The following is a 20,185-nucleotide window of genomic DNA, read 5'->3' on the forward strand; positions in this document are numbered from 1 at the left end:
AGTAGAAAAAATAATAATAGTTACATGAATAGCCATGACTACAAAGAAGAAGAAAATGTTCTAGAATGGAATATGATGACAATTGTACAACTCTTCTTAATATGATTGAATTATTGGATTATATGACATGTGGAGAAAGTGCTAATAAAACTGTTTTGCTTTTTTAAAAAAAAAAAGGTTTCCATTCTAGGAAATCCACAGGGGCAGGTCTACCCTGTCCTACTGGGTTGCTATGAGACCAAATCGATGGCAATGAATTTGGCTTTTAAAAAAAAATTCCAAGCTGGGTGGGTAGTTATTTTAAGAAACCTCAGCATTGGTGACATAGTGGGTATGTGTTACGCTGCTAGCTACAGGATCAGCAGTTCAAATCCACCAGTTGCGCTTCAGGAGCTAAGTTACAATCTCTGAATGCCCCCGGGGCAGTTCTGTCCTGTCCTAAAAGGGTCACTATGTGTTGGAATGGACTTAGGCAATGATTTTGGGTTTGGGTTTTGACCTTACCCTGACACCAACACAAGGGCGCAAGATACTGAGTTGCCAGCTCTTTCATCACCATTAGGCTAACAAGCTGGCCAGCTGGGTCGCCCCCACCCCTCCTCGAGGTCTCCAATCAGCACCACTTCTTTCAAACATTCCCTTTATGGAAAAACAGGGTTCTGAAGCTTTTGTTCCCTGGGCACCAGGGTCTCCACCTCCCTGCCCTCTCCAAGGCAGCCCATGGAGCACAGGGTGCCTTTTCTCCACAGGGAGCTTTCGAGTGCCCAGGAGCAAATAGGTGGGGCCTGAGAGGAACCCAGTCTCTAAAGCCCAGCTGCCGAAGTGCTGCCTAAAGTCGAGGTAAGGTGGCATATGCACTTCTTCATTCGATAACAAGACTTGCTAGCCGGACAGATCCCGATTGGGGTTCCCAAGTGGTGACGAGCAAAGATAGATCACATTTCAAGACTCCTGCTGCAGCTCTCCTGCGAGTTTAAAATATCGATTCGAACTGCTAACACCACCGTGACCTGTTGCCTACGTGCATAGTGAAAGGCCAAGCCGAGTTTCAGTTTGAGGCTAGTGAAAATAACAATGGAAATTTCCCCTCTCCCAGCAAGTCCACGAACCCCTTTGAATTCTACCCATTACTCTTTCTCGCTTGTATGTGTGTGTTGGTTTATAGACTCGTAAGTGAATAACGGTGTTTTAGAGCAGCGTTTTTCAAAGGGTGGTCCCAGCATTAAGACCAGCCTTATCTAGGTCCCTGGTGGTCTAAACAGGGGAGCATGCTCAGAGGTTCTGGTCCACCCTGAGGCGCCTCGGGAGAAAGACCAGGCAACTTACTTCCAAAGAAGAGCATCATTAAAGACCCCGTGGAGCCCAGCTCTTCTCTGATGCTGATGGGATTGGGGGAGTCCGAGTCCCCAGCAGTGGGGAATGATTAGGAAACCTGAAACACATGAGAATCCTCAGTCTCCCCATGCCAGGCTGACTGATTCAGGCACTCGGCGGCTTCCGCCCAGCAACCTGTGTCTTAACAAGTCTTCCAGGGGATTCAGGTGTAGCTCAACTTTGAGAACCACAGTTTTAGAGCTGTAGTGGCCCTGCTGTAGTGGCTTATGTGTTGGGCTGCTAACCGCAAGGGCAGCAGTTCAAAGCACCAGTCACTTTGAGGGAAAATGAGCAGGCTTTCTACTCCCATAAAGAGTTATGGACTTGGAAACCTACCGGGGCAGTTCTACCCTGTCCTTAGGGTCGCTGTGATTTGGCATCAATTCGATGGCTTACAGCTAGGTGCCCTGGTGGCACCGTCCAATAAACGAGTATTGAGTTGTTAACCACAAGGTTGACGGTTCAAATTCACCCACCACTCCATGAGAGAAAGATGAGGTGTTCCACTCCTGTAAAGATTTGCAGCCTCAAAAACACCACATAGCATCACTATGAGCCAGAGTTTATCTGCTAGATGGCAAGTGGATTTGGAGGTTTGACCTTAGAAGCAGGCGGCACACAGTTCCTGAGGTAGAAAGCATGACCAAGATGACCTGGTAGCCCAGAAGGCCCAGGAGTATGCTAGTGCCTATTGGCCTTCTCTGCTTCCTCCAGGCCGACCCCGAGGTGGAAGTGTGGGGTCCTGGGATCCAGTAATGAAGTGCTGCAACACCCCCCTGCCACAAGCGCAGAATCAAATACAGCTGCAGGAATTACAGCTTGCCTCTTTTGTGTACATAAAAAATAATTGGCCTGCTAATTATCCCCATAAAAGTAAGCAAACTTTCCAGGCTTATTAGCACCTTTGTTAGCACTAGGAAATAATTAGACACCCTTAATAGCTGTCTAAATGGTCCCTTGAGGAGGGAGCATTTTGAAAAGGCATCTGCCTGCCATTATGGGGTCATTGGGGAACCTTCCAGCCCCGTCTACACAGCGCCCGGCACCTGCAAATTCCTGTGTGGGGAAGGATCGGGGGCCTCCATCAGCTAGTGGCCCAGAAAAGCCCAGGCTTCTGTCTTCAGTGCCCCATCAGTGTTCATCCCCAAAGGCTCTGGAAAGAGGCCCTCTCATGGCAAGTTGGCGAGGCATGGAGGAATTTGCAGGGCCCTCAACTTTTCAAAAGCTCAATCACGGTGCGCAACTGATAGCATCCTAGTCCGCAGACTTGGACACGCTGCCAGCATATCGATAAGCAGTAGAGTGGCTTCTCACCTGGCCGGGCTGTGGCTCCCCTGCAGGTCTTGGGTGTCTGTGGGGTTGAGCCTTGAGAGCTGTTTCAGGGAGGAGCAGATGGCGAAGAAGGGATTTCCTGCCCGCGGAGAGAAGCCTATCCCACGTTTGTTCGGCAGGTGGCGCCGTAACTTTACCTTCAGGACCTCCAGTGCTGCAGAAGGCACTGATCTCTGAGCGCGAGCAGAGCAGGGAGGGGTGTGCGTGAGTTGGCTCTTAAATCCGGGGCTCCCCGCTTGGAGATCTCCTGGCACCCACATCTCGCCCCCAATCCGCTCTTCTCCCAAAATCCTCCATTTGCCTGTGCCTTGATCTGAGTACCGCAAACACACTCTTGGAAACGCAGCAGAAATACGAGCTAGCCCTTCTCGATCTTCCTAGGAAGATGGTAGGCAAATTCACGACGAGGCTCTTTTCCAAGGCGGTTTTATTGATACGTCATTCACACACCACACAGTTCAATAGTTTAAATAAAAATTAAAAAATTCTGGGATCTGGATAAAAAATCAACGTATGTCTCCAACCCAATGACCCATGCTTATCTCCGGGACACTGTGTCCCAGAAGCGAGGGGAAGCGACAGAAGCGCCTTCGTGGACTTCCAGCCGGCTTTGGCCAGGTGAAATCCTAACCAATGAGGCTGGGACCATTTCTTTTCAGCACGTTTACATGGTTCTACCTGACTACTACACCACGTATGACTGAGTCTCCTTTAATAGACACGCAGACTCAAAGGATGCTAGGGTTTCACCTAATTCAACTGTTCACCTAGTTAGGAATCCCTCAACTAGGAGATCCGCTGAGCTGACAGCAGGCTATCTCTGCGAACCCCCTGCAGTGCCGGGGACAGTCAGCATGCTCAGCTGCTAACCATACAGAAAGGCCCCATGCCCGTGGAGTTACCGCACCACCACGGGGCACTGCCAAGGGCACCTGGAACAGCCCACGAGACACATGGCTGAAGAGTTTAAGGAGCCCTGGTGGCATCGTGGGTGATACATTGCATTGTGCAGCTCCAAGTCAGCAGTTCGAAACCACCTGCTCCTCTGCAGGAGAAAGATGAGACTTCCGACTCTTGTTAAGAGAATCACCACCCTGGAAACCCACAGGGGGCAGTTCTAGCCTCTAGTGCAGTGGATCTCAACCTTCCTCATGCCACGACCCTTTCATACACTTCACGTAGTGGTGATTCCCCCAACCGTAAATTATTTTCGTTGCTACTTCATCACTGTAATTTTTCTACTGTTATGAATGGGGTAACCCCGGTGAAAGGGTCGTTTGACCCCCAAAGGGGTCGTGACCCACAGGTTTAGAACCGCTGTTCTAGGTTCACTAGGACGTGGAATGGACTCAATGGCAGTGAATTTGAGGAGTCACTGAATCCAGGCACTTTGTCCCACTTCCAGCTCAGCCCTCTTTCATGATAACACAGCTGTCGCCCAAGCACCCTTGGGAAATGGTTGTCCAGTCTCATTGAATACTGCCCCCATTCTCTCTCTCTCTCTCTCTCTCTCTCTCTCTCTCTCTCTCTCTCTCTCTCTCTCTCTCTCTCTCTCTCACACACACACACACACACACACACACACACACACACCACTGGCATCTGCTGCCATGTTCAAGAGCTCCGATGTTGGGGGACTTCCCAGATTGCCTGGTTCTGCCTGTGGCGACAACACCCCCCTCCCCCCCAGTGACTGAAAACAGTGGCGGTGTTCCTGTGGGTCAGAGGTCTGAGGGGAGCTCTCGGGGCCATTCTTTTGTTCCATGTGACATTGCCAGAGTCACGAGAGGGCATTTGGTTGGCATATGAGCTGGTTTGGAAGCTTCTCTTGCACATGCGTGGGGCCTTGGCAGGACTGGCTGGGAGACCATCAGCCAGGACACCCCACAAGGCCCCTTCCTCAGGATGGCCTCAAGGGGAAGATTCTGATTGGATGGCTTAGAGGTCCAGGGGGGTGTAAGACATCGGCTTGGAAATCAATCACACAGCATCACAAATGGGCTCCATGGTGCCTAACACCAGCTCCAGCCAGAGACTCGCCCAGGACATCCTGCCCTTGGCTTGCAGAAGGATTAAAAATTTTGCCTTCGTGTTGTTTTTTAAATGAAAGAAAATGTGGTGTCTCAATGTTCTGAAATGATCGCATTTTATTGAATTGAAATCAATTAAAAAATCTTAGATAGAATCAAAGATTTTATGTGGTTTCCCTGTACACATAAATGTTATGTTTACAGCACACTCTGGTTTATTAAGTGTGCAATACATTATGAAAAAGTTAAAACTATTTAGAGAATTGCTTAAACGTGACACAGAGACATTTGGCGAGTGCATGCTATTCAAAAAGGATGCCAATAGGCTAGTTAGACAAAGTCTTGCCACAAGCCTTCCTTTTGTCAAAAACATCCGATCTGTGAAGCCCAATAAAACGAGGTATGCTTGCATCTCTCTCCAAACTGGCGACTAACCCTATGTATACCGTCATCGTGTGTTTTTCCTTCATTACAAATCATGAAATGAGATTGGTTCAAAGAGGATCTGACTTGCACCATGTGCAGGGTTTTACATACCATGCTCAGGTGAAAGCTACTGATGGAATGGGGGCTCCTCTTTTACCGCCCACTTCTGTAGCTTGGGCTTCGTCTTCCAGAGCCCCATCTAGATGAAGCAGAATATTGTGACTTCATCCTGTTGGGGAAGCGTAAAGATGGAAAAATGAAGGAAAATACTAAAACTATTGATTCTTTGCACAAACAGGCTAGAACCAAAAGCAGCCCAAGAAGAGTCCCAGGTGGCTAGTGTGACGGTGGGCTCGTGGGCTCCTGCCTCTTCTCCTCTTGCGTTTAGACTTGAATGGAAATGAACTTCGTGTGTCTCTAGCTCTGGCTTTCCATGCATCAGCCATCCTGCCTCTTCTTTACCAAAGAACCTCAAGTTCTCGGCAACCTTTCTAAATCCCAAACATAGACTAACAAGCCGCAGAAAGGACCCTTTGGGGTGAGACAAGGACACCTTGGAAATCTCATGCACCGTTTCACTCTATCAACAGCATTCTGTCTGCTCTTGTACTGCTTCACATGTCGAGTGTGTTGGCACCCACACTTTCCAGGTGGCCATGTGTGACCTGCTGTACCCACGGTCCTCTGAGGAAGCAGGGAGTGCTTCCTGACAGGATTGCCACCCAAGATCTTCCTAAATAATTTGAGTTGGTGTGCTTTAGAAGTGGGGGCGTGGGAACGGTCCGAAGTCACTGTCATGGGGTCAGTAGTGACTCCTAGTGCCCCTATAGGACAGGGTGGCACTTCCTCTGTGGGTTTCCAAGGGGCTGTAACTGTTGACAGGGCCAGAAAGCCCTGTCATCCTCCCGGAACAATACAGGGAGCCTGCGGAAGCAGGTGCCTACACTTTATCCTGGATTATGGACTATATATAACAGCTTTTAATTGTCAGTGGGGACTTGAGTAATTTTCTTTTTTTCTGAAAAGGCAGTGGTAGACCAAGTGAGTTTGGAAACCTGTGGTTTATGGGTTCAGGGGTTACCATGTTGGAATGCCCCATACCCAGATGGCTGGGATGCTGATACAGAGCTTTTGCAGTCTGGAAATGTCACAATGAATGCCGACAGCACAGAGGAGCTGGGTGCTTCTTCAGCATCCAGAAAGAACACTTTATCTGCGGAGCCGGGAGGTGAAAGCAATGCCATCCTAAGGAAGTCAGACAACGTCAGAAAAACAGATGCATATGTATCATGTATATCTCATCTAAGCTCACCACATGGAGGCTATTTGAAATATTATTTTGCCTATTGTTACTGAGTAATAGTGGATAGCGCTGTGAATGCTGGAGGCATGATAACAATCTCATAACTAATTCCACACCTTGTCCAGTTTTAATTTTGTTTTGTGCATGTTCCATCATTTGCACAATAAAGTATAAAGGTTCTTGAACTCCCCATAGGGAGCATGCGCAAATAGTTTCTTCTCAGGTAGTAGATGAAGGAGTTTCAAGCAGTTCCTATTTTTAAAGTCTCCACTATCTTAAAATTTCATTGTCTTTTAGCTTTATTTATACTTTATTTTTACAATTTTCCATTGTGCATTAGGTGAGCGTTTGCATTTCAGATCATCGATGTTGAATCCAACAACTTAAAGTACTTTTCAGTCCCCCAACAATTCCGCCCCCCTGCTTTGCTTGATCTCTCTTCTTCCCTTTCACCCAAGGCAATATTTTCCCGCCACTCTTCCCCACTTGGCAAACTCCAAAATCTGTTCCCTTTGGCACAAAAGTCTTTGTCTTGGGTTTTCCTTTTGCGACAGTGGTTTCACACACTATTTGTCCTTTGGTGATGGACGAATTTTACTCAGCATAATATTCTGCAAGTCCATTCATGCCATGAGGTGGTTAGATTTTAGCACTGCACAGTATACATACCGCGGTTTCTTTCTTTCTTTCTTTCTTTCTTTTAGTTTACATTTTCCTTTCTTTTTTCAAAAATACTTTTATTGGGGGCTCTTACATCTCTTATCACAATCCATACATTCATCCAGTAAATCCATACATTCATCCAAGCACACTTTCACATATGCCGTCATCATCATTTTCAAAACATTCTCTTCCCACTTGAGTCCCTGATATCCGCTCCCCATTTCTTCCTCCTCCCTCCCCTGCCCGCCCTCCCTCACGAAGTTATAGATTATTATTTTTATATCTTACATCACTCTCTGTCGCCCCTCACCTACTTTTCCATTGTGTGTCCCCCTGAGAGGGGAGTTGTAGGTTGATCTCCCTTTCTCCCTCGACTGTTCCCATATCCTCCTGGTGTCTCTACTCTCCTTGTTGGTCCTGAGGGGTTTATCTATCCTGGATTCCCTGTGTTGCAGGCTCTTATTTGTAGCAGTGTGCATGTTCTGGTCCAATCCGATTTGTAAGGCAGAATTGAGGTCATGATAGTGGGGGGAAGGAAGCACCAAAGAACTAGAGAGAAGAAAAAAAAAAGAACTAGAGGAAAGTTGTATGTTTCATTGGTGCTATATTTCACCTTGACTGTCTCATCTCTTCCCTGTGACCCCTCTTTGAGGGAATGTCCAATTGTCTACAGATGGGCATTGGGTCTCCACTTCATGCTCCCCCCCCAATTCACTGTGGGTATGATTTTGTTTTGGGTCTTAGATGCCTGATACCTTATCCCATGGAGACCTTATGATCACACAGACCGATGTGCTTCTTCCATGTGGGCTTTGTTGATTCTCAGCTAGATGGCCCCTTGGTTATCTTCAAGAATTTAAGACCCCAGACGCTATATATTTTGATAGCTGGGCACCATCAACTTTCTTTACCACATTTGCTTATGCACTCATTTTGTCTTCAGCGATCAGGCCTGACGTTTCTTTATCCATTCATCTGTTGATGGAAATTTTGGTTGTTTCCATCTTCTTGCTACTGTGTACAGAGCTGCACTACACATGGATGTGTCTTTGTGTGTTGATATTATGAGAACGAGGGTCTTATTCTTTAGGGGTACCACCACCAGGGAATACCTGGGTTGTACAGGAAAAAAATTAATTGCCTTTCAATTCCATTTCCCCCCACAAACTTTTTGTAGTCCCCTGGTCTGAACAAAATTTGGAGACCAGTGTGAGTGAAAAAAAAACAGTTTTGCTGTAAGGTCACAGAAGCCTTTATTAAACAATAACGTCAGAGTATGGAGCTTCTTTTTCTTGCCTACCCCATCTAGGTCGCTACGCTCCTTAGACTGGTGCTTCCATATCGCTAGTCCTTGCCCAAAGCACCCATGCCCTGTGACTGATATGACATCAGAGTGGCATTTTTGCCACCCTCGAGTCCTGCTCCTCCCCATGGTCTTTGGGATTTGGGGACAAAAAGAAGTCTGAAGGGACAAGATGGGGCACAGTTTCCCAATAAAAGTCTGGTAGGACATCCATCGTTACCCTCAAAGGACCAGCAGGTGCGCTGTCCTGATGGAAGCATTTCCTGGTGAAACTGTCCTGGCTTTTTCTCACCAAGGCAGCTTTCTGTTTTCTTAAAACATTTTCATATAAATCCCATGATCACCCGTGACCTTTCAGAGAATCCCTCAGGGTTATCCTTCTGGAATGCTGTATCCTTCTGAATTGTCCCCTTGGAGGCCACTGTTCTAAGTGGGCTTCTTGGAAAGAACCCCAATGATGCTAAACCCAGTGCATTCCCAAGGGAACTTGTCTGGAGCCACACTGCTCGCAGCGATGTGACAACACACATTTTGTCTGGAGTACATCGGTGCCTGTATGAACTGGAACCCTGGTCGCATTACTTTGTGACTTACCTTTGTATCATAGACATCTAGCCATCTTTCCATCCATTTAGCAGACACACACGTTGAGCACAGGCCGCAAGTCATGTACTTGCTATAACCGAAGCCAAACCCACGGCCATCAACTCGATGTCCACTCAGAGCAACTCTCTGCAGGGGTTCTGAGCCTGTGAATCTTTATGAGAGCAGATAGCCTTATTTGTGCCTCATTTCGCTCCCTCAGGAGCTTCTGCTGGGTTTGAACTGCCAACCTTGCAGTTAGCTGTCTAATACTTATCCCATCAAGCCAACAGGTTCTCCCTGCAATTAGGATCCTATGTCCTAAACATACAAGAATTAGTAAGGTATCCATGCTCTCTGGAAAGACAGATTTTTCATTTTTACAGGTGGAATAAAGGGTTATGACAGATCATTTACAAACTGCTATGAGATACCCAAGCACGATCAGGTCAGTGCCACCTACAGGAACCAAAAGGCATGGCTTCCCAGAGGAGGTGACCGATTTGGGGTTAGGGTGACATCCTTACTTCTGACACGGATCCTCTCTGGAGCTTCCCCATCCAGCTCTGCTGTGGCTTCCTCAGAGCACAGGGACCTGTGACGCACATAGTGTCTGGAAAGCAGGAGATGACAATGCTTGCAGTCCCCAACCTGGTGACACCTGGAACTAGACCTTGCAGCCTGGGAGGGCACTTCTCGCACACATTTGAAATCTGGAACCAGTATGGTGCCTGACACACTGTGGATTTGAATGCAGGTGCAATTTTAACATGGTGCAATTGAATCCTGGGAAATGTCTCCATTAGCGCATGCGTTAATGTCTTTGGAGAGGAGTTCACAGTGGCCCCCGCCTTCAGCTTCAGCTCCCAAACTTAAGACAGTACTTATACCCAGGCTGTAACTCACTTACCTTAGTCCACCTGTGGCTGTGCGGACTCTTCCTGCATTGATCTCTTCCATCCTCTTGGTCCGTCATTCTCAGAGCACAGCAAGGGCCATTGGCAAATCTAGAGATTTCACCACGATTTGCCTAACCATTTATACCATTGAGGTCTGACTAGGTTAGGTGCTGATCCCATGGGAAGGGAATGAGGCCACCTCCATCTGACTTCCCTTCACAGTTGTGAAGGGACAGCTGTGGACTCTCCCCCTCTTCTTTGCCTTCTGCATCCCTCCCAAGAGTGTCATCCTGAGAAAAACCTGAACGAAAAGTGGGGCACCCCAGAAGCCTCCAAAATCCCCACAAATTCATGCAGACACCCGAGTGGCTAGGCATGTCCATCTTTCTGGTGCCTGCGTTAAGTGGCCACCTACCTTTTCATGTTCCCTCTGGTGGGGTTACAGGCACAGGAGACCGAGGAGGAGCATGTCTTCTCAACAAGCCCAGTCCGTTGCCTGAGGTGGTATTTGAACTGAGTTGTGTGATGCTTCTGTACCTTAGTGAAATTGAAATAATCACTGTTCACACCACACCCCAGGGGGATAAAAAGAGACAATAAATGGAGGCTGCCCTTGTGAAGGAGCCACAGAGCCACAGGAGGAAAGAGTATGCACACTGTACGTGACAATGAAAACTAGATACAAGTGCACGCGCAGGACAGGGATGCAGTTCTCTTTTCACCGACGACGTCCAAGGCGCAAGGTTCGAAGAACTACTCCAGAGTCTTATGAGACCCACTTCAGCAGAATGTCTCCTGATCCCACATGGCTGTGCAAACACCAGCCATCACAACTGCCAGCAGAGAGGAAGCCAAAAGAACACGGGGTGCATCTTCTTTCTCAAAGGACACTTCAGGAAGTTGCAAACACCGCTTCCAGTTATATCCAGCAGAGAAAATTTAGCTACAGCTAGCTGCAAGGGAAGCAGGGCAATGTAGTTTTCTTCCTTTCTTTTTCATTTTGTAGTTTTCATTCTGGATAGCCCTGTCTCCTTACGAGCAGCAGATTCTATTGTTCGAAAACAAGCAAACAAAATCCTGGAGGCATGGTGGGTGGCTGCACATTGGTCTTCAGTGTGAGCCTACCCGTCACACCTGGGGAGGAAGAGGAGGCTGTCTGCTTGTGTAAAGTAGCCTCCCTATGGGCTAGTCCTACTGTGTCTTATAAAGTCACTTGGAGTCAGAATTGACTCAACAGGGGTGAGGATCATGAAAAAAGGTATAAAAACTAAGCAAAGGAGGACAACTGATGTCTATGGCCATTACCAGAAAAGAATTGATGCCGATAGCATATCACACAAAGCATGAGGGATAATTCTTTCCTTCTGGGGGAGGGTCATCTAATCAGCTGACATTGAGTTGACCTTAGAGGGCGTGTTGTTCTGGGTAGAACTAGAGCAACAAATCTAGGGAGACTCATATGTGTATAAGAAAGAACTTTATACAAAAGAGTAATTATATATTAAGAAAACATCCCAGCTCAGTCCAGATAAAGTCCATAAGTCCGATATTAGCCCATATGTTCCATACCAATCTACAAAGTCCTCTTCAGACTCACACAACACATGCAATGATGCCGAATACAGGAAGATCACAGGCCAGTGGGTGGAAAGTCTTGTGGATCCAGTGGTGGTAGAAGTATCTCAGTGCTGGTGTGGGTCTCCACGTACCCCTCCAGCTTCAAGATTCTGGCTGCCATCAGCGTAGCTCCATGTGGCGTGTCAACAAGAATGTCTTGCAGGCAGAGTATGTGTGTCCTGCCTCCAGCGAGCTTTTTGTCTCCTTAGCGGCTCCAAATGAGGTCATCAAGCTGTGACTGATTGACAGGCTAAACTCCACCACTTCCCTTTTAATAGTTTCAATTTGACAACAGATATGTAACTACCACAGATGGGCATCAGCACTGTGTTATGTTCTTTGTTCATTTACCTCCTGGATCCATGGTACCACAGACCCCTCTATCTTTCTTATCTCTGCCCTTCCTCCCAAATTCTGAACTCATTTTTCCTAGCTTCTGGCTCCAGTTGTCAGTCCTCACACCAGAGAAGGGGGCCAAAGGGAGACAGCCTTTCCCAGCGCAGCCTCCAAAGGCATAGCAACAAAACAAACAGAACCAGCTGTTACCAACAGGGCCTGCTTCCACGAGCCCAGTTCCCATGCATACAGCCATAGCTGGCTCTTTGTCCCACTCCTCTATGGCATCAAAGACCCTCTCCCGGTTTCCTAACTTGGAAATAATGCCCCTCCCCCATTCACTCACTTATTGAGAAGATAAATATCCTTGTGTGGGTTTCCCAAGTCCTCTTTGGGAAGCAGTGCCCCCCTTTCAGTTAGTAAGATTATACATCATGTGGCATCTGACCATAGCACATTCCAGAAGTTGATAGAATATTTATAAATAATGGGAATGGCTGTGGAAACATTGACCAGACAGATGCTAGTCTTGCTGACAGCGACCAGAAGTAAGAATTTAAGAGCCCTGTCATGGGATGAAATTTCCAATTTTCCATTGGTATGTGTATTAGGAGCCACCTCTGTGTATCAGCAGAGGTTCTGACTGGGCTACTTGAGCCCCTTCCCTTGGGAGCGGGAAGGGTGGAATAAAAGTTAGGCGGGACCTACAGGGTTGAAGTCTGTGGAGGGTAGTATCAGTTAGGATGATTGGGGTGCCAAGTGCAAGAAAGCCCAGTCACTAGGAAATTCATTAGTTCTCATGAGCGACGGGCGACCTACAAGTATGTTTGCAGTAGTGTCTCTATAATTCTCCAAAGTTTTCCCCTCTTCTATGCATTGACCTAAGAGCCCAGGTGGCCAGTGGTTACACGTTGGACTGCTAACCACAAGGTCAGCTGTTTGAAACCACTAGAGGCTCTGCAGGAGAAGGAGGAGGCTTTCTGCTCCTGTGCAGAGTCAGTCTCAGGAACCCAAAGGGCCAGTTCTGCCCTGTCCTATGGGGTCGGTCTGAGTCAGAATAGGCTCGATGGAAATGAGTTTGGGGTTTACATGATTTGACTTCCCCTCAGGCTGTCTTCCCCCACAGTGGCAAAAACAGCCATAGCAGTTCCAGAGCATAACCTATTCTCACTCAGCTCAGATCAAGAGGAAAAACCATTCTTCCTTTGTGAAACTTAGGAATGTGTCATGCGTATCTCTACAGTTAAACCAACCTAGCCACTCCTGGCGAATTGATGCATGGTCATGGTGAATCCATGCATTTGCATTATGGTGCCGGCAAAGAAAGTACCACAGGCTGCCAAAAGAACAAACAAATCTGTCTTGGAAGAAGTGCAGCCAGAAGGCTCCTTTGCGGCAAGGATGGCAAGACTTGGTCTCACATGTTTGGACATGTTATCAGGAGAGACCAGCCCCTGGAGAAGGACAGCATGCTTTGTAAAGGAGAGGGGCAGCTAAAAAGAGGAAGGCTCTCGAGAGGATGGATGGACTCAGTGGCTGCATTGATGGGCTCAAACCTAAGAACAATTGTGAGGATGACACAGGACCAGGCAGGGCTTTGCTCTGTTATGCTTAGGGTCGCTATGAGTCGGAACCAATTCAACAGACCTAACAACCACACCAGTCATGATCTGTGCAGAATGCCGTGTGGATATGGGTCTGGGTCACAAAGTCATTATTGAATCAAGAGGGGTGGTATTATATTGATTGGATGAAAACAATCGGGATCTGCCTCAGAAGCTGAGGATGGGGTCAGTCCTACCCAAATCTCACAGCTCCTATGCAAGGAGGGAGAAGGAAAACTTGGGTGCTGGTAGGAATAGGGAAGGAGACAATACCTGGGGTCTGGTACAAATGTCTTCATCAAGATACCTCACTTAGGGGTTCTTCCAGAATCAAGGGGCTGTGAGGAAGGAAGAGAAGAAATCCATGAACCAAGGTGGTAGCCTGAGGCATCTAGATTAAAGGTGGAGTGATGGTAGCCCCAGCACCAAGGTGAGGGCAACAGGAAAGGAGAGTTTTCAGTAAGACCCATTACAGTGTTCTGGCAAAGTTGCAGCTGTATTTTCAGAACAAGGGCTAGGATTTATTGCACTGAGCCTTGGAGCCATCAAAATACTTTTAATGGAGGGCTAGAGACAGGTTCTGTGGTCCAGGACTAGATCTTTGAGGTCAAGATCTAGGTCAGTTTCAGCTATATTTTTTATGCAAATGGTGCCATTCCTTGGCACCTTCTCTGAAGTCTGGGGATGTGGTAGTCCCAATTAAGAGGAACTGAGGGTTGCTAATTACCTTCTGCTCCAAGGAGATGATTGATAATATTCTCTAACATAAGATGATAATGATGTCTCTAAGGCAAACCCAAGACATATATAAATTGTAGAGATATGAATGGATTTGGGGTTTGAACTCAATTCTAGCTCCAATCTAAGAATAATTTGTTGTTATGACATGGCCCTGCGTGGTGCTTTCCCTCATGCAGAGACCATTGAAGGCATTGGGTGCTGTAGTAAAGTGTGCCCAAGGAACTCTATGATGTTTGGCTATCAGAAAGAATAACATCTGGGGTCTTACAGGCTTGAATTCAAATGAGCAGCCATCTAAGTCAAGCGTCAATGAAGTCTACATGGAAGAAGCACACCATGCCTGTTTGAGCAAAGGATCGTAAATAATATAATCCAAATCTGAAGGAGGGAATGGTATCAGAGCACACCTGGTTTTCAGAAGGCTATGGAAGACAGCGAAAGCTCAAAATTCATTTGTAGGGTTCACACATGGATTAAACCATTGTGAATCCCCTCTAACTATAGACCAGGGATTCGTGTAATCTTGCTATCATGCACATGCAGAGTGCACTGGGAAGTGAATTATTACAGATGTAGTTAGCTTACAATTTAGCACCTTATCATTTGATCTCACTTTTGACCCATTTTAAATTTGTTCTGGTTTTTAATGATTTTCAATTCAGGTTTTTCTCTGTTGTTCGGGTTTTTTGTTTGTTTGTATATGATATTCAGGATAGGTAAATCTATAGAGACAGTAACTGGATTAACGGTTCTTGGAGGTAAGGCAGGGGAGGTTGGGGGAAATGGGAGCTAATAAGGATGAGTGCAAGAATGAAGAAAATATTCTAAAATTGTGCTAGTGATTGTACAACTCTTCTGGATATAATTGAGCTATTGAATTGCATGAAGTATGGGTTATGTGCCAATTAAACCGTTGGAAAAAGAACCCCCAAATCCTCACAACTGGACCGATAGACATCAATCGTTATCAACAAGAAAGAAAATGAGACCCGGGGCTCCCAGGCTTCTTGGTGTCTGGGTCCTCTCATTTATTTTCCGGCACCCCTTTCTTTTATTCGTTATGATTCATCTTCCATTTTCTCGCATCTCTCCTTTTATACTTCTCCTCTCCTCCACTTCTAATCTCACTCTCTCTTTTCCTTATCTACTTCTATGTTTCCTCCGCCCCATCCTTCTCTTTCTTGTTCTTTCTTTGGAATATTTCACAGCTGTTTGGTTTGTGCAAGCAACTCAAAGTTGGCTTAAAGATTGAGGTTCTCGAATAACCAAGATGTAAACGATTTGACCTATCCCTCCCCACACAGTCTTGAGCTCGATAAAAAACAATTATTAAAGAACGTGGAGGAAAGAGGAGACTACAAAGCCGGGGAAGCCGGGAGCACCCACGCCAGGACCACTAGGACCCGATGTCCGTTCAGGCAAGCCACATCACCTCTAGACCCTAGTTTCCGAAACCAAAAAGTGAAGAGCTATGGTTTTCAGAGTCCTTTAACGATATTTAGAGATGGAGTTTGGATGCCGGTCCCTCTGACTATCACCCCGCCTTTGTTATTATTACGGCTGTTAGGTCATCTCACTTCCTGCTGGTCTCCAAGTTTCTGAGGAGATGTCAGCTGTTTGTCTCATTCAGGAGACAATGAGTCACGTCCCACTTGCTTCACCTTTGGCTTGTCATAATTTCATTATCGTGTATCTCGGTGTGGATCCCTTTGAGTTTCAACATCTTAAAGGCATGTGCAATCATCACTACAATCAAGTTCAGAACATTTTCTTCTTCCTCGTGCTCATTAATCGCTCCCCGTTTCTCCCCACTTCCCCTGCCATCACCCAAGAAGCGATCAAGTTACTTGTCTATAGATTTACCTATCATGGATTTCATATCAAGGAAAACACATGGAAACAAAAAGCAAAATAATATGCCCCGATAGCAATAACAAAATAAGACCTAGAAAATCATCAGTTGCAAAATAACGGAAAATGACAAAAATGAGAACAAATTTAAAAGGGAGAACAAATGATATGGTATCAAGTTTTAACCTAACTATGTCTGCAGTAGTCCACTTTGCAGTGCCTGTGATAGGAAGGCTGCTCACATCCCAGGTCCGTGATAGAGGGGATCCACCAGAGGCTTCATCCACGCGGGGACCCCGCACATGGCTTTGGGGCGTTCACTGTCACCCACAGCCTTCTGCAGACCGAGTGCACAGCTCTTTAATATGCTTCTCCTACTTGGGGTTTATTGAAATTCTGGGATGTGTCATTTTTTGTTTTAAGCAAATTTAGCAAAATTTTATCAGATAGCTCTCTCGGTCCCTTTTCTTCCATCTTTGCCTGGAATTTCATTTTTGCATGCATGTATGCACGCTGTGTGCTTGCTGGGATCCCATCTCCCTCAAAGACTCTGCTTATTTTTCTATGTGAGTTTTCCTTTCTGTTCCTCAGACTGCAGCATCTCAGTGGTTCGATCTTCCAGTTTGCTGATTCTTCTGCCAGCTCAGACCTGTCAGCAAGCCCTTCTAGTGACTTTGTTTTTGGTATGACTATTGTTAAAAATTTAACAGTTGTCTTCATATATGATACACATATATGTTCACCTATCAGACGAATGCTAACTTTACCGTCTTCATGCGTGACCTCCATGGGAAGCCTGGACCTGGCATGTCAGCCTCTAGGGAGAAGGAGCATGGGAAGCAAACAGGCCTGGGAGTGACCCGCATTGGGTCCATTCATATTCCTTTGGAGTGAACATGATCATAAAATCTTACACCTAACAATATCAAGAAAGCAGAGGTGATCAGTAAATATTTACTAAGTAACTGGATAGATAAATGAGTAAGTGAATAAATGAATGAATACTTCAGTAAATAAGCCAAGAAGTGGGATTGCATTTCCGTTGCTATACAGCGAGGTAAAGAACATTTTCTGCAACTCTCGTTCTGTTAGCAATGTAGGTTGCAGATGCCCTCGATGTGCCTCCATGCCTCCAGATGGTATCTCCATATGAAGGCATGGGCGGTAGTTAATAATAACTCTCCTGTAGGTAAGTCCAGTAGATGGAACTCTACAACTACACAACCCATGTAGATGTGTGGTGATGCTATTATTAGTGTGATTTGTAGCCTGACAAGTTGATTATGGAATATTGTTAACAAATTGCCTTAAGACAACAACAACAAAACCAACACTCTGTTGTTGTCTTTGTTCTTGTTTTTATCAAAACACAGAACGCCACTTTCTTCCGTATCTAGCGCTATGCTAACAGAAATGCCCTCAGTGGGTTGCTCTGACAAACAGAAATCCATTCGCTCAGTTTAGGAGGCGAGGAGTCCAATGCAGGTCCTCAGCACTAGCTCTCTGTTAGGGCTCGGGGTGGCGGGTGGAGCCCAGTGTTTCTTGACATCAGCCTTCCTCTGGGTCTAAGACGTTCTCAGTGCAAGCGTCCTGGGTCCAAAGGATGAGCTCCACTCCTCCCTCTTCCTTCTTGGGTATTAGTGACGTCCTTCCCTTCTCTGCTTCCCAAGACACAGCCAGGGTGCGACTCAAGATATGGCCCACCCTAATCCTGCCTCGTTAACACGTGGAGGTTAAGATCGACAACCCTTCACACGAGGGATAATGACAAGCGCTTCTAAAATAGTGAACAAGAGACTAGCGTAACCACCAGCCAAACTGACACGTATTTTTGAAGGACATAATTCAATCCTTGACATTCAGTTCTCAGAAATCGCTAAATTCAGCGTCCTCTGAATTCAGATGCAAAGTCCCCCAGTATCTATTCTCTCCTTCTTTTCTCAGTAACAGAATGGTCAGATTTTATGTGCACCTACATTTACATCCTTCCTGTCAGTGGAGTGTGATCCATCGCTTGACTACACGTTCTAGCCAATGGGACATGGACAGCAGCCCCCAGGAACCATTCAAACACAGTGTCCCATATATGCCTTTGGCCCTTTTCATTCCTCCTTCGATCCTGCTACCATCTTAGGTCATGAGGTTGAGGCCATGCCCAATGAAGCCACAGAACAGGTGGGGCTTGACCCTGCTCTTTTAAGTACTCCCTTGTAATGAATTGATGAATGTTTATATTTTTGAATACTTGAAGCTGCAACATACCCTAATTAATACATATGACACACAAAAGACATATGATACATATAATGCATATGACACACATAACACACAACATACATGATACACAGAACACATATGACACACATAACACATATGATACATATAATATGTATGATACACATGGTACATATAACACATATGATACGCATAAGTGGCCCAGAGAAATGAAGTGAATTGTGATAACAGGGTGGGAGTGGTATCTTCATGTGTGTGTGTTTCTGCTATCGAACATCATAGCGAGTGCCCCCAAATCCACAATCGTAAAACCATCCGGCATCTACCTGGATCCACGAACAAGGAAAAGGTACAGAGCCCACATTTCTTTGCCCTCAAAGCCCTGGAGGCCGATTGGTGGGAACTGATGAGAACATGGGCTCCTTACATCGTTTTTCTGGGGATTCATGTTTGTTTGTTAGTTTTGGTCACACCGGTTGGTTATGCTAGTATCTCCCAGATTTCCACGGGTTGGCCATAAGACTAAATTCCATTTGATAGGATGGATCCAAGCCGGGTCCCCCTCAAACCTTCCACAGGTCTTAGACACCCAGCAGCTGGTCTCTCCGAAGCCTTCCACGTTCCTTACTCATTCCCACAAATGGATGATTAGGTGGGTGAGGAATAAGCTTTCCGTGTTAGGACTTGTAGCAATGCCTATTAGTCTTTTCCTACGCTTTGCTGTAGCTCCATCTGGCTCGGAAGCTGGCTCCTGTTGGGTAGACTTGTAGCCGGATGTCGATTTGGGGTGATACAACCACTAGGTGTGAGCTACAGGCTTTTCCTGCTCTCTGATTTGGTGGCCAACACACCTCAGTTTTTCTGGGCAGTGCGGCATTACCTAGTTGATCCTTTCCGGAACCTTCTTGGTTCCTGGTCGCTTACGTGCTGTCCTGAGATCTGCCTAATCCCTGAGATGGTGTCTTGTCTCCAGCCACTCTGGAGACTTCTTCACCCTTCCTCTGAAGATCTGCTTTCACTTCCACCTTATTCATCCCCCCCCTTACCCTTCCTCTCCTCCTCTCCACATTTTCCTATCTGACAGTCGGTTCTGAATCCTTTAACGACAAATTAGAAAGTGAACAAGTAAATCTTGACTTCTTGATCGAAGCCGCCAAACCAGTGCTTTTCAGAAAAAACTGAAGTCTTGAGTTTCTTCTCTGTATGACCACCCACAAAAATGCCTGTTCCTCTTCTTAGGAAATCTCTGGCTCCGGACTCATTTGCCTAGAGCCTTGACTGACAGGCCCTGAGCCCAGTGAAAAACAAGCCCTGTTCTCCAGTGTGCCAGCTTTCTAACTCCTTCCTTGTATGGAAGCGTCCTGCCTGCAGAGGCTGGCTCAGGTATTTCTTTCAGTATCCCTGGGCCTGCTACTTGCTACTCGGGTGGATTGTGAACTGCGTGTCCTTTGTCCCTCTGTTGATAGCATCCAGATTCCAGTCTGGCTGTCATCTTCCTGGTCCCTTTTCCCAAAACACGCTGGAACAAACTGGTTTAGTGTGGACAATTTCCCCAAGATTGCACAAGTCATTTCAGCATCAGGAGATCGGGGAAAGAGTCTCCATACGTCAGACCTCCTGGAAGTCACAGAAAACCATGCCCCGAGTCTCTCTTCTTCCCATGTCATATGGACTAAGAATTATTTTATATCCACCCTGCGTACGTGTGAATGTAAAACAGACGCCTGTGAAACCATTGGCACTCTGGAAATCCACTGCCATCGAGTCAATTCTGACTTACAGCGATCCTAAAGGAGCAGTTGGTAGGTTCAAACTGCGAACCTTGCGGTTAGCAGCCCAAAACGAAACCAGTACGACGCCAGAATTCTCTCTGCACCGTGTAAAGTACC

This window comes from Tenrec ecaudatus, chromosome 17 (assembly GCF_050624435.1).
Source record: "Tenrec ecaudatus isolate mTenEca1 chromosome 17, mTenEca1.hap1, whole genome shotgun sequence".
In the NCBI taxonomy this organism is placed as follows: domain Eukaryota; kingdom Metazoa; phylum Chordata; class Mammalia; order Afrosoricida; family Tenrecidae; genus Tenrec; species Tenrec ecaudatus.